Source organism: Capsicum annuum, chromosome 5 (genome assembly GCF_002878395.1).
Source record: "Capsicum annuum cultivar UCD-10X-F1 chromosome 5, UCD10Xv1.1, whole genome shotgun sequence".
In the NCBI taxonomy this organism is placed as follows: domain Eukaryota; kingdom Viridiplantae; phylum Streptophyta; class Magnoliopsida; order Solanales; family Solanaceae; genus Capsicum; species Capsicum annuum.
The window spans coordinates 4,898,446-4,913,014 of NC_061115.1; the positions used below are offsets into that span (position 1 = coordinate 4,898,446).

General features: G+C 38.2%; 1 long non-coding RNA gene across 1 annotated transcript; it reads right to left on the minus strand.

Moving 5' to 3' along the window:
- Window positions 1-8,078: 8,078 nt before the first annotated feature.
- Window positions 8,079-11,639, minus strand: LOC107870176. The gene is made up of 4 exons (XR_001674050.2): window positions 10,779-11,639; window positions 8,955-9,067; window positions 8,428-8,504; window positions 8,079-8,302 (listed from the first exon to the last, which is right to left on the minus strand). It is a non-coding gene; the product is annotated as an uncharacterized LOC107870176 (long non-coding RNA).
- Window positions 11,640-14,569: the final 2,930 nt, after the last annotated feature.

Sequence of the window (14,569 nt, forward strand, 5' to 3'; positions counted from 1 at the left end):
TTGACTTGAAAACGAGAAGGTTATTCATGTTGAATACAATGGTTGAATGAGAAGAATGATGTGATATTGATGGCTTGCAAGTCGGGTATGACGATACCCTACAGAATATGACATGTGATTGAATCAGATGAAATTTGAATGCATTGATTTTACACGAGATAGGTGGATGCCCGAAGAAGGTGTTTGAGTGTAAGGGCTCATCGCTGGAAACCGTGTTTGCCAGCATGGGAACTTGGTACCATGCTTTGTGATCTTACGTACCTGACTTTATGTCATTCCCAAATTGGGACTATTGTTAGGAGCCCTGCTTTGTGATCTTGTGCACTGCCATTGGGTTGAGACACACTGCTGTGTGATCTTGTGTGTCTTCCCCTCACTTATACTCTAATCTTGGCGGCAACCGAGGTTTAACAGTTGGTGTAAATGTGATATGTAGGGCATTCCTCCTAGATCAGCTGCATTGTATTGTTGTTGGAAACAATTACATTATGCCCATGTGTTTTCAAATGATTTGATATGAAACTGCTTTATAAATCTGTGTGTTGTTCTACATAAATCTGTGTGTTGTTCTTGTTTTCTTTTACTTGTGGTTTTTTATTCTGTCCGAATCATAACATCTATTAATTTTGAACTGTATATATAGTTGTTTTCTCCAATCAGAACAAATAAGCAACAATTGAGATATTGACTTGGCTATGAGTTTGGAGTTGCTTGAGGCCTTAATACATTTATAAATCACATCCAATACTAAAAAGACATGAAGTACATTTTCATATGTACTTGCATTTTATACAATGTTGGGTTCACGAAGGTTTTAAATTTTTTGGGGTGTTACATTCTTATCTCTCTCACACTCACACACATATTTTCTTTAAAAAAGTCTCTCTCTTTTTCCTCGATCCAGACTCCCTCAGGAGAAAACACTCCTTCGATTGAGTCTCCACCATCAAACCCCACACCAACCTTCGAGAATCCCTTCTCCAAGCAAACTCTCCACTTTTTCCAGACATCGATGCCCCTTTTGGATCTCCCATCAGTGGAGAAATGCTATCTTCTCCTTTCTCTCTATCAATAGTTGACCCTATTAATGTTGAACTGTTATATCCTACCACAGACTCAACTTCTCCACCATCCATTTATCCCAACCCTTAAGCCTCATCAGTTATCTCTCTCATTGTATCCGAAACCTCACCTGAAGTCCCTACAGGACCGGGTCTCCACTCTATCCCATTACCCTTTTCTATTGAGGAAAACTTGTTCGTTGTTAATCTACTTGAGGAATGAGGGAACCCTTCTAGTATCATGGAGACTGGGGCTAATTGGGTAGTAGACAGTCTAATAAGACTGGCCTGTGACCCAAGGGAGCTTCAGTCCCTTTTTTCTGAATCCCCACCAAAGTCCCCAAGCCTTAGGTATATTGGGATCCCAATTTCTGCTAGTGTGTCAAAGGAAATACTTCATCCCCTCGTGAAAGATGATAGGGAGAAGGATGAATTAGTAAATCTCACTTGGAATAGGATAAGAGAAATGGGATATAAGGGAAAGGACCAAGTCTTTCAAAATCCAGTAATAAAGTTTTATAGCACTAGGCGGAAAAGAAAAATCCTATAAGCAATGCTTTCAAGACCAGTAAAAGGGCTACCACTAGAAAGAGGAATGTTAAGAAAAGGTCTAACAAAAAGAAGGCAATTTCTCCTGCCAAAGAGGTTGTTGAGGTGGAGGATGAAGACAAGGAGGAGGACATTAATTATGGCATTGTTATTTCCACAAGTAAGAAGCAAAAGGAAGCTGGAAGTTTGAAGCAACCAAAATTCGTGGCACCCAAAATGAAGGAACATATTTCAGCCAAAAAAAAATGGAAAGAGTCATGAAGCTAACTCACTCCCATCTGAGGGAGTTAGTCAGCCAATTGAGGGACCAAGTACCTCATCCAAATGAATAAAAGTGTAGAAACCTAATAGAGACTTCACGAGAGAAGAGATGAATCAAATCTTCAAGTCCCAAAAGGTGTAGATGGGGAGGGTATTTAATCCCAACATTTTTTATCAACCTGGGATATACGAGTTGGTGGATTTTGTCCAGTATTAAGATTGGATTAACTTATTTGAAACTCCAGTCCTCAATATTCAAGAAAAGGAAGTCAATGATTTCTTCTACACCATCAAGTTTGTTAAGGACGGTTTGAGTTTGATATCGATGATACAAGCAGTGCAGCTCCTTCTAGATGAGGTAATTATATGAGAAATTTTGGATATTTCTATTGATTGGATTAGGTCTGCGAGGAATCAACATCCCTCACTTGAGTTTGTACAGTCAACATCAAAGGTTGGTGTTAACTCCAAAGCTGGAGTAAGCAAGAAGTTCTTGAAGGAGGATTTCCAGTTACTCTTCGAATTTATGTACAAGGTCCTAGTGCCTCAAATGGGGAAAGGAACAGTGGCTTATACAGTAGACCTATTTCTCATGGAAGCCCTCAGTAAGTTTGAGTTGATTAATCTCCCTCCCCTAATGATTAAGCATATGTATAAGGTCCTGCATTTTAAAGATGGGAGACATGGAATACCCTATGGATACTTTCTCAAGAATGTGTTCAAGCACTTTAATATAGAGTCTGAGAAGGGATTTGCTGGTATAGTGAAGTAGATATTAACCATGAACACACTTATTGAGAAAGAATGTGCGGAAGGTGATACAAGTATGATCATGATCATGACACTTTTTGAGTATTTTTGAAGACTAGTCACTAAAGGGCCCTTTTGTCATTTTGTCTATTATTGTAATGTAGTATAAATAGAACATTGTAGGGTTTATTTATTTAGTTTCTTAATGATATTGAGAGAACACTTCTCTTATAGAGAGAGAGTCTGTAACCAAAACTAGGGCATTTCACAAGTGTGAAATCATTTGTGTGTTGCATTTAGCTTGATACGTTGGTGCTTGGGTGGTGGACTCCTCTCTTGTGACAATTGTAAGAGATAGGTGATTGTAGTGTGGAGTGTTAAGGTTCCAAGAGTGGAATAAATTCTTGGGTTCTTAAGATTATACCTCCATTTGTCTATCTTCCTATCTTTATCTTGTTGTACCCATTCTTAGTGTTATTGTTATTCAAAGCCTTGTGTTGTTGTTGTCTTAATACTATTGTTGTTCCTCTTGTTTATTCATCTTATTGTTGGTGATATTAGTTTGTGATTGGCTTTTTTGGTGTCACAACCCCTTATAATCTCTTCTTCCTTGTTCTAACTAGTGAATCTGAGAGTGGTCATCAAAAGGGTCCTTGGTTCCTAAAACTTGTTGACTCTTTTGGTGTATGTTTTGTGCCTTTTCTTGTCATTATTGTATCATTTGGTATCATAGCGTGGTTTAATCTTGTTCTAACAAGATCAATCTTGGGCTTGAAAGTAGCAAAAAAAAAAAGGTGAAGAAGTTGTTCTTGTTCTTGTCCAAAAGTTGGATCTTGGCCGAAAACTTGTTTGTGTGTCTAGATTTGGTAGTCATTTTTTTTGTTTAGGGTGTTTCGAGTGTTGGTTTTTTCTCAACAACACTACAAGTGTTTAGATCTAAAGTTTGAGCTTAAAATAATGACATTGTTAATGTGAACTTGAGGTTGGCCGAATCTTGAAGTTGTTGTTCTTGGCCATATGGTGATGTTATTGTAGTTCTTGAAGGTTATTATTGTGTTCTTGTTGTTCTTATTCACTTCTCATATCTTGACCAACTAAAAGTAGCTAATAGATCTAGAAAAGGTGAAGACAGTTGGAAGACTTGTCGGTGAAATGACTTGATCACATCCTTCTTTGACTTGACAACAACCTTTTCAACCACTTTCCCTATTTCAAGGACCTTGTTTTGTGGGAATAGTACAAGTCAAGTCACACCTTTTGAAGATTGAATTTGAAAAGGATTCTAAGACATGAACTTTCCCTCCAATTTTAATTTCATCCATTCCAAATTGTGAAGGACCCAAAATATCAAAATTGATAATTAAAATTTATTGAAATCTCGGCCAATTAAAGGGTGACATATCATCAAGTTTACTGTTCACACATTAATTTGAGCTCAAACTTGGATTACTATTTTCTAATTTGTTGTTTATTTAGACTCGTTTGTTGACTCCATTACTAACTTACATGCTAATATTAGATTGAAAGTTAGTTTTGAAACCATTCTTCGTGTTAACATTCCTTTGTGTGTTTTATTCTTTTGAGTCATTGTAAATTCTTGGTTCACCTCTCAAGCACGGAATACAATTAAGGTTGCCATACTTGTGTGATTGAGTGAAGAAATCCGAGAGGCAAAGAACTAAAGAGAGAGTGTGAGGACCTTTTCTTTTACAACTAACTAGTTTATTGTTTTATAGGTAACATCCTAAGTCCAATAGAACCCGAAACTTCAAATGCTCAAACAATAGACAATAATTCCATCAATCTCATTTTGCCTCGCCTTGAAACTATGTCCCAAGATGTGGCTAGGTTAAATGTAGGAATTGAGAAATTAGATACGGATGTGGCATCAATGAGTGTAAGATTAGGGAAAGTGGAAAGCCAAATGAGTTGACCTTCCACCCCTCAAAACAATTCCCCAACTAATCCCGATACCTTGCACTAAATGCTATATCCACCAATTGCCTCAAATCCAACCCGTCTCTACTCCGAAGCTGAGAACAAGATAGACCAAGCCATCTTCCACTCGACCAAGTCCAACAAGAAGGTATTGGAACCCAAATACCACGACAAAATCCTAATCCTCTCATCCAAACTTCACTTGACCAAAGACCTCACTATCCAAATCTAATCCCACCACTACAAGCTCTACTTAACCCAAATAGACCCATCCGTATTGAGGGCTATGGTAGGGGAGGACAATATGATGGTTATGGGTCGTATGATGGTGCTTACATGAGAGGGAGAGAGATAAGGGTAAGGCATGGGAATCCAAGGGAAGTTCATGGCCGAGAAGGTAGAGTTGGTCATTGGAACCAACAAGGGAACCAAAACCGTGATGTTGAGCTAAATACCATCAAGATGGGTCTTCCAATCTTCAAGGGTGAGAGTGATCCCGAAGAGTTTCTAGCATGGGAATCCGCATGTGAGAAGGTCTTCTAAGTCAATTATCTTATCGAGGAGAAAAAGAGTTGCTATACAATTGCTCACTTTGAGGATTATGCTACTACATGGTGGGAGTATGTTAAACATTTTGGCAACATTTTGATTGAGGGGAAACCCCCTCCTTGGTTTCGGTTAAGGTAGCTCATGAGACAAAGTACTTACCCGAAAGATATCAACAAGAGCTCATTTCCAAGTTGTATAACTTGAGGCAAGGAAATAAGAGCGTCGTGGCTTACTACGATGAGTTCCAACAACTCATCTTGAAACTTGATCATAGAGGGGAGAAAGTGAGTCACGACATCATTCGATTCAAGGTGGGGTTGAATAGAGATATTGCCTCACGTTTGACACTTCATAAGTTTGACACTATTGATGGCATCTTCCAAGTCGCATTGGAGGTTGAAAGTTAGCTTAAAGAGAGCTCATCCATGGCTGTCCAACCCGAGATCACAAAGGCTGCCCCAAAACAATCCCCAAGGTATGAAGGTAAACCAATTTCCACTTCCAATTCCAAGGGATTTCAATGCTTCAAATTTCAAGGGTGGGGGTACAAGGCTAGTGAGTGTCCAAACCTTAGGAATGTGATCCTAAGGAAGGGAAAATTGTGCTATCTTGGGGAAGAAGTAGTAACTGAATCGACTAAGGTTGATGGCAAGCCTCAAGATGGAGAGCAAGAGGAGGTTGAAATGCAAGATGAGGGAGATGGAGAAGATGTCTGAATGCATGAAGGAGATTGTGACATGCCTTTTTATAAGAGTTGAGGCAGTGAATTTGTCGTCAAATTCCTCTCAAGATGGAGAGGATGATAGAAGTATGATCAGGGTCATGACACTTTTTGAGTATTTTTGAAAACTAGTCACTAAAGGCCATTTTATCATTTTGTCTATTATTGTAATGTAGTATAAATGGAACATTGTAGGTTTGATTTCTTTAGTTGCTTAATGATATTCATAGAACACTAATCATAGAGAGAGAGAGTCCAAAACCAAAACTTGGGCATTGCACAAGTGTGGAATCATTTGTTTGTTATATTTAGCTTGATACGTTGGTGCTTGGGTGGTGGATACCTCTGTTGTGTCAATTCTAAGAGATAAGTAATTGTAGTGTGTAGTGTTAATGGTCCAAGAGTGGAATAAACTCTTGGGTTCTTAAGATTCTACCTCCATTTGTCTATCTTCCTATCTTTATCTTGTTGGAACCGTTGGTAGTGTTCTTGTTATTCCAAGCCGTGTGTTGTTGTTTTAATATTATTGTTGTTCATCTTGTTTCTTTGTCTTATTATTGGTAATATTAGTTTGTGATTGGCTGTTTTGGTGTCACAACACCTTATAATCTCTTCTTCCTTGTTCTAACTAGTGAATCCGAGAGTGGTCATCAAAAGGGTTCTTGGTTCCTTGAACTTGTGAACTGTTTTGGTGTATGTTTTGTGCCTTTCCTTGTCATTCTTGTATCAGAAGGTAAATTACGGACGAGGTCCTATGTCTCTGAGTTGACTGAGGTTAAAGCTGGTCCCTAGTCTCTGAGTTGACTGAGGTGAAAGAACATTTAACTGGAGAGCTGGAGGAGATGCGAGTGGTTGTGGCTACTATGGATGCTGAAATCTCACATCAAGATACATCAGCTATCTTCTGAGGGACCTGGTACCTCAGATGATCTGAAGGCTAAAAATGAAGGGTTAAAGGCCCAAGCTTCTATACTCACTGTTGAGGTTAAGGGTCTTACTAATGAAGTAAAGAACTTCACAAAGTAGCTCCATAATGTCCATGCTACTGGAAGTGCTAGTATGGACAGGCCCCTCAATTTGCTTGCCCCCAAACCTCCATTCTCGTAAGCCCCGTTATTGTTCTTACCTAATTCTTTTCCTTCTTCCTATCCATTGTATCTCTCTGGCACATAACGGTGACTTAAGTATTTTTAATTTATGTGATGTGTATGGTACTGTCTTCCCATTTTAATGAAGTAGTCTTTTTATGTCTACTGTCTAATCTCTTCTGATTGGCCTGTTCATTCGTGTCAATTTAGCCTCTTGGGCTAACTTCCTTTTCTTTAGTTGAATCTTCTGATGATCATGGGCTAACAGAAAGTCTCTTCAGTTATACCTTTCGTTTGATATTCTCTACACACACTCACTCATGTCATGTTGACACAACTGCAACACCGAAAATAAAAAAAATTGAGCAACTTAGGCGAAGATTAATCAACACTTTTCACAAGTTGATGCAACTTCACTTATATATTCCGTAACATAATGTATGCCTAGGGCGATGAATTATGCTTCTCTTCTTCACTCAAAGAGGTAATTATAATATGCCGTTTGTTTGAATAGTACTACATTTATGAGAATAATTTTAATGAAAACTAGTATTGTACCCGCGCGTTGCGTGGAATATTAAGAAATTATAATAATGAGTAAATGCACTATTTTCATCTTGAACTATAAACGAAATTGCTGAGACATACCCAAACTTAGGAGGGTCCTATTACCACTGGACTAATTAAAATCGTATTTTTTACAACCTTAGTGCTTATACGCATACATGGCACATCAGTGAATTAAAACACTGAAGGTCTACGTAGGCACATTTATGTTCTACATATGTGTCACGTAGGCACTAAGATTGCAAAAAATTCGATTTTAATTAGTCCAGTGGGTAATAGGACCCTCCTAAAGTTCGGGTGTGTCTCAGCAATTTCGTTTATAGTTTAAGGTGAAAACAGAGAATTTTCTCTATAATAAATGCAAATATTTACGTGACTTACTTAAATAATAACTTATATTCGTTGTAAAAAGAATTCAATTGATATCATTCTTTTCAATGTAGTGTACTTAGTAAAAAAAAAATCATATGTTAGACCAAAGGAAATTATTAAATAATTTTCAAATGTCATTACTGAATAGTTTAAACTTAAGTGAGTGAACAGAGAATAATTTCTCGAGAAATAAAAAACACAAGAATAAATGTACCACATCAATTTCAAAAGAAATTTTTTTACTAAAAGATTAAAGCAAATAGGAAAATTAGTGAAGATATAATTAATAAACAAACTAATAAGTTAAGACTCCATATTAAAGAAAAGAGAAAAAATGACGGTGTTAATAATGTGTAACTCAATCTATGCAATTATCCTCATCAAAACATTACTTGTGAGAACTTTTGTTGACTTCATCCTCTTTGAGTCATCCCATTGCTTCGTTACTGCAGAAAAAAAAACAAATAAAGATTTCTTTCTTTACTTATAACTTTGTTGGAGTCCTCATATTATTTCCGTTCGTGGTTGTTTTTCAATCATAAGAAGAGAGAATCAAGATAAAAAAAGATACCTCTAGGTGAATGTACGGAGACGACCTATATTGGTAGTATTCATCACTTGAACTTTTCAATGTATGAGGTGCATATCCTGAAGCAACAACATATTGTATCAATAAAATAAAGTAAACGATATTCCATAAAACATTAGAAAGATCCAAAATTATGGGCAAGAAAATGCAAGATACATTCGTAATCGTATAATTAACAAAATATCGTACAGCATGGAAGCTAAATGAATTTTACAGAACCTCCTAGTCACCAACTCATATTACCATAATGACTATACTGATGCATAAATCTTCACACTTCAAGCATGTATATTAATTTTGATGAAGATTCACAATTAGGACATCTATTTTATGTTCTGTTTGAGTTGAGAGGCAAAAATAAAAATGTAATATTTCTTAGAGGGTGAACCATGAAAGAAGATTAAGTAAATCGCACTTGGCATGGATAAATGACTAACTCGTAAATTGCACTTGGCATGGATAAATGACTAACTCCAAAATGGTTTAATCAAATTTGACAAAGAAAATACCTTGTGTGTGGGAAAAAGGTATTGATATTTGCTCCATTTCAGTGAAGAGGCCGATTGTTCAGCATTCGAGAGGCATGGGGCGATTAAATTTCCATTATTGCAAAGGGAGAGTTCTGTATAAAAGATTTAAAAAGAAAAGTACAGTCTTCATCATGTATAAAATAGAAAAAACACATTATATCATGAAGTAAGGTCATTATCAGGTGCAGAAGTAGATATCGATCCACATTATTAGAGGCCAAATGCCTCAGTATAGCAGACTAAAGTCATCGCGCCATGACAACATCTCCCCAATCACCAATTGGACTGTCATTGCCTGGTGAGATCTTATAGAGAATAGATGCCACATTGCACTATGGTTTATGACCACCCACCTGGCAACGTAGGCATTGTAGAGACAATTTAAATATCTGCTTACAATACTTTAAACGCCGGAGGAAGAATAAAATGCATTTAAGTTCTACAATTAATCACAAAAAATAGGACTAATAGAAATAGAAAAAACACTTGAAGATTATGATTGAGGTTCTTAGAAAGAGGAAGCGTTGAAATCAAAGTGGCACAATCATGTGATATCACTATAGATAAATCCATGTGACGAAGAGAATGGGTGAATCCAATTCTTCTAGTTAACCCACCAAATTTTGTTCCTAAAACTAAGGCAAAATACATAGATGGAAGGCAACAATTTTCACAATTGAATTCCTGCAAGTTCAATTTGCTCTGGCCCACGTATGCTTCAAACACGATCAAAACCATCCTTAGGTATTTGCACAAACTAATATTTGTATCGTCAAACCCCTTTTTTGCGTGTACTCCAACAAATGGATATATTTTAAAGTTCAAAAGGGTTTTATTATTTAAGTGACAAGAAATGAAAATTTGTTTCGGAAAAGGATTATCTGCATTTTTATTCAGAGTCGCCACTTGGCATAATCCGGTGTGCCAAGTCACCTTTGGAAAATCCTTTTCGAAACCATTTGACTCTTAAACCGGTTTGCGAACAGAGATTCCGGCTAAGGAATTCTGTTGACCGAGGGGAAGGTGTTAGGCATCCCTCGATCCCGTGGTTCAACCACGGTCGCTTGGTGGAGTGTATCGACTATTTTGGCATTATGAAATGTATAAACCACACAAAAGAACACAAAATAATCAAACAATAAACAAAATAAAACAGTCCAAAAACGTAAAAGTCTAGTCCAATTATACAGTCCAAAAAAATAGAAAAAAATACGAAAATATAAATCCTAGTCTAAACTAAATCTAGACTAAGCTCCAATGCCTTACCCGACGCTGCGGGCCTTCATCACGATTATTTTCCGCCAACATGATACATCGGGGCATTCCCCGGTGAATAAATACAAATGATCTCGGGGCATTCCCCGGCTAAATAAATACATCTGAATTAAACACGATAATATAGAAAGAGACATTCACACACACATTCCAACATCCCACGAAACACTTATTCCTAAATTTCGCCTGCCCGGCCTACGTTTGCCTACTCGCTCGACTTACCATGATACTATCATGAAATTGATAATTAGACGTGAAAGTAACAATAATGACGAATCAAAACAACAACAAATCAAAATTAATCCTAATTCACTTTAATAATTATTAAACTCACGCCCCGAATTCCCTTTAAACCACATGATTAGTGCATGCTTCGATTTTCCAATCGCATCTCATAATCCGAAACCAACATCAAACACAACACAAACAACGAAGATTCAAACCAAACACATGACAAATAAATCATCCACACCCACAACATCAATAAAAAGTCAAAATAAATTAAAGATTCGGTTAGAAGAAATGGACCTCGATGAAATTGATCCTTGTTGATAATAAAGAAATTCGAAGACCAAAATACTCGACCGGAGAACTTCGCAACGAGCAAACCAAACTCAGTATTAAAATAATAACCGGACAGCTCCAAAACCAGTGAAGAAAAACTTTACTATACGAAACCCAAACAAGAACGACGACGCGATTCGATAAAGACGACTCGAAATCCACTATCGACGACGAGCCAAGAAATAGATGAAAACAAGATCAACCAACAAACAGCAGGAAACCAAAACACAACGCAGATCGAGCTCTGGGGAGCTCTAGTGACAGAGAGACGGTGGCGGCGCCCGTTCTTCGGTGGCGGCACCGGTTCGCCGGACGGGTGAGCTGTGGTGGGGTGGTGGTGGTGGTGTTGACGGAGGAGGCGGTAGCGGGTCATTGTCAACGGTGGCTGTTGTCACCGGAGGGAGGGAAGGACGGCGGCGGCAGATCTAGACAGTGATGAGACAGATCTGGAAGGCGGAGAACGGAGCGGTGCCGGAGCTAGTTCGCCGGAGAGGAAGAGAGATCACAGCCAAGAGAGAAGGCGGCGGTCGGTTCGGGTCCCTGGCCAGCGAACGGCGTGCTGCTGGTTGTTGATCGATGGCTGCGGGTAATCACGTCCGATGAGGCTCGTCGGTGCGAGAGAGGAGCGAACCGTGGTCGGATCTGGCGGTGGTTCTGTTGGGCGTCGGCGGCCGGCGGCGAAGTGGTGGTGGAAATTTAATTTCTTAAGAGAGGAAAAGAGAGAGTAGAGTGTAGAGAGAGAAAATGCTGATTTTTTTTCTTGTTGTTGTTACTGTTCATCTCTTTTGTGTGTATGTGGGTATGTATATATGGTATTTTTTTTGGGTCCTTTCTTCTTGGACAAGAAAAAAGATGGGGGGTGGGGGTGGGGTAACGTGGGGTTGGGGGTAGTGGTGAGGTATTATTTTTTTATTGGGTAGGTTGTTAGGATAAGATAAGATTAGTTATTTTATTATTTGTTTATTATTTTTTGTATTTTGCGGGGTATAATGACATGGGTGAGGGTACACGGTAGGATAAAATAAGAATGTGTAAAAATGACATCGGGGAGAGACGAAATTAGGTGTCTACATCATGCCTCCTTTGGATGTAAACACACAGTGTTTTCAGACAAAGAAGTAGACAACGAGACAGAATTTTGTCCCGACCATTATTCAAAGGAAGAAACATAAGAAAGAAGGACTACCGGGTCTTGAATTAGGACAGCCTACCCACCCAAGTTATGAAGGGATCAAGTGACAAGTATCTCCAAGGATTGGACGGAGCTGGACTATACCGAGTTGGAGAGTCGAGTGAGGTTCCGTCGAGGTTCCGGTCCGTGGCTCTGTTATTACATCAAAAATGCCAATTACAAGTTAAAACATAAATGAAATTACAAAAATCCTATCTATACAACTTTTGTTAGTTCTTGACTCAACTTTCATCACCCTATTCTTCAGGCGGGCCCCTGACTTGCCATTTCTTTCAACTTGTTGCTTGACTTTCAATTACTTCACTTTGTTGCTTGACTTTTTGTTTCTTCACTCTATTCTCCAGGCGGGCTCCTTATTTGCTATTTCATCACCCTGTTCTCCAGGCGGGCTCCTGACTTGCTATTTCATCACCCTATTCTTCAGGCGGGCTCCTGACCTGCTATTTCATCACCCTGTTCTTCAGGCGGGCTCCTGAAATCCAAAATTAAAACTAGAACGAAAATTATCTCAAACAAAATTATAGTAAAGTAGTATTTCATTTTTGAAAGCGTTGTCCCATTTTCCAGGAGGAGCCTGAATAGAAAGTAAAGTCCCATTTTTCAGGAGGGTTCTGATTAGAAAGTAAAAATCCCATTTTTCAGGAGGGTCCTGAATAGAAAGTAAAATCCCATTTTTCAGGAGGGTCCTGAACAGAAAGCAAAATTTCCATTTTTCAGGAGGGTCCTGAACAAAAAGTAAAATTACTGAACAGAAAGTAAAATCCTATTTTTCAGGAGGGTTCTAAACAGAAAGTAAAAACCTATTTTTCAGGAGGGTCCTAAACAGAAAGTAAAATCACTGAACAGAAAGTAAGATCCCATTTTTCAGGAGGGTCCTGAACAGAAAGTAAAATCACATTTTTTAGGTGGGTCCTGAACAGAAAGAAAAATTCCCATTTTTCAGGAGAGTCCTGAACAAAAAGTAAAATCACTAAACAGAAAGTCAAATCTCATTTTTCAGGAGGGTCCTGAACAGAAAGTAAAATCCCATTTTTTAGGAGGGTCCTGAACAGAAAGCAAAATTCCTATTTTTCAAGAGGGTCCTGAACAGAAAGTAAAATCACTGAACAGAAAGTAAAATCCCATTTTTAAGGAAGGTCCTGAACAGAAAGTAAAATCCCATTTTTCAGGAGGGTCCTAAACAGAAAGCAAAATTCCCATTTTTCAGGAGGGTCCTGAACAGAAAGTAAAATCACTAAACAGAAAGTAAAATCACATTTTTCAGGAGGGTCCTGAACAGAAAGCAAAATTCCCATTTTTTAGGAGGGTCCTGAACAGAAAGTAAAATCACTGAACAGAAAGTAAAATCTCATTTTTCAGGAGGGTCCTGAACAGAAAGTAAAATCCCATTTTTCAGGAGGGTCCTGAACAGAAAGTAAAATCACTAAACAGAAAGTAAAATCCCATTTTTTAGGAGGGTCCTGAAGAGAAAGTAAAATCCCATTTTTTAGGAGGGTCCTGATCATAAAGTAAAATCCTATTTTTCAGGAAGGTCCTGAACAGAAAGTAAAATCTCATTTTTCAGAAGGGTCCTGAACAGAAAGTAAAATCTCATTTTTCAGGAGGGTCCTGATCATAAAGTAAAATTCCATTTTTCAGGAGGGTCCTGAACGTAGAGTAAAATCCCACGGATGTGCATTTCCAATGGTATCTGAATCAAGTGAAACGAATTTGCCCCTGTTTCAACAAAGAAAATTTGTCAGTTAAAAACTTAGTGGTGGCTTGCAGTTCTTGGCTTCTCAGGTATCTGCCCCAGCATTCGTTCCTTTCATCTTTGTTCCCAAATCGCTAACACTTATCGTGTCTTGCCGCATCATTGACTCGGATCCAGATTGAGGGAAATGAGTTCTGAATCAAACAATGGGTTTCCATTTTACCATGCCCCTGAGGTGCACTCTTTTCCCAAATCTGAATGCTTTCACGAATCCAAAAGCCTGTCGGTTGATAGACTTCCTTTGTTTCGTGTTGAATTACGATCATATTTCTTTCCTGTGCTGTTCCTTGGCTTTTCCTCATATAATTGGAAAGACTGGTAGTAAATTTTGAAATCCTTTCTCGCTTGTTTTGACATAGACTTGGCTTAAAAGGTAAAGAAATGATGGTGACTTTTATTTTGATAAATGACATAAAAATACAAAAATATGAATAATTAAATGAAAGAAAAGGGCAATGTCCCATATTCAAAAGAAAACTTATCTGAATATGACAACCAACTCCAATGAGTATGACATACATTTTGGATTAAGCTGCCTGATCTTCCTATCCAAACTCCCCATTTGTTGTTGAGTTCATGCCTTTGCTGCTGAGCCGCTTCTTCAAATCCATTGGACTCATACATCACATTCGACTGACGACATCTTAAAAGACTTTTGCCAACAAATCTCTTTCTTTTCACTTTTTGTTTTTCTCTTGAACTCTTCATTGTCTTACGATGCCCGTGAGGGTTTTCACCAATAAGACTCTCTCGTTTTTATTTCTCTCAACTCACCATCGCCTTATGATGACCACCGGGTTTTCACCAATA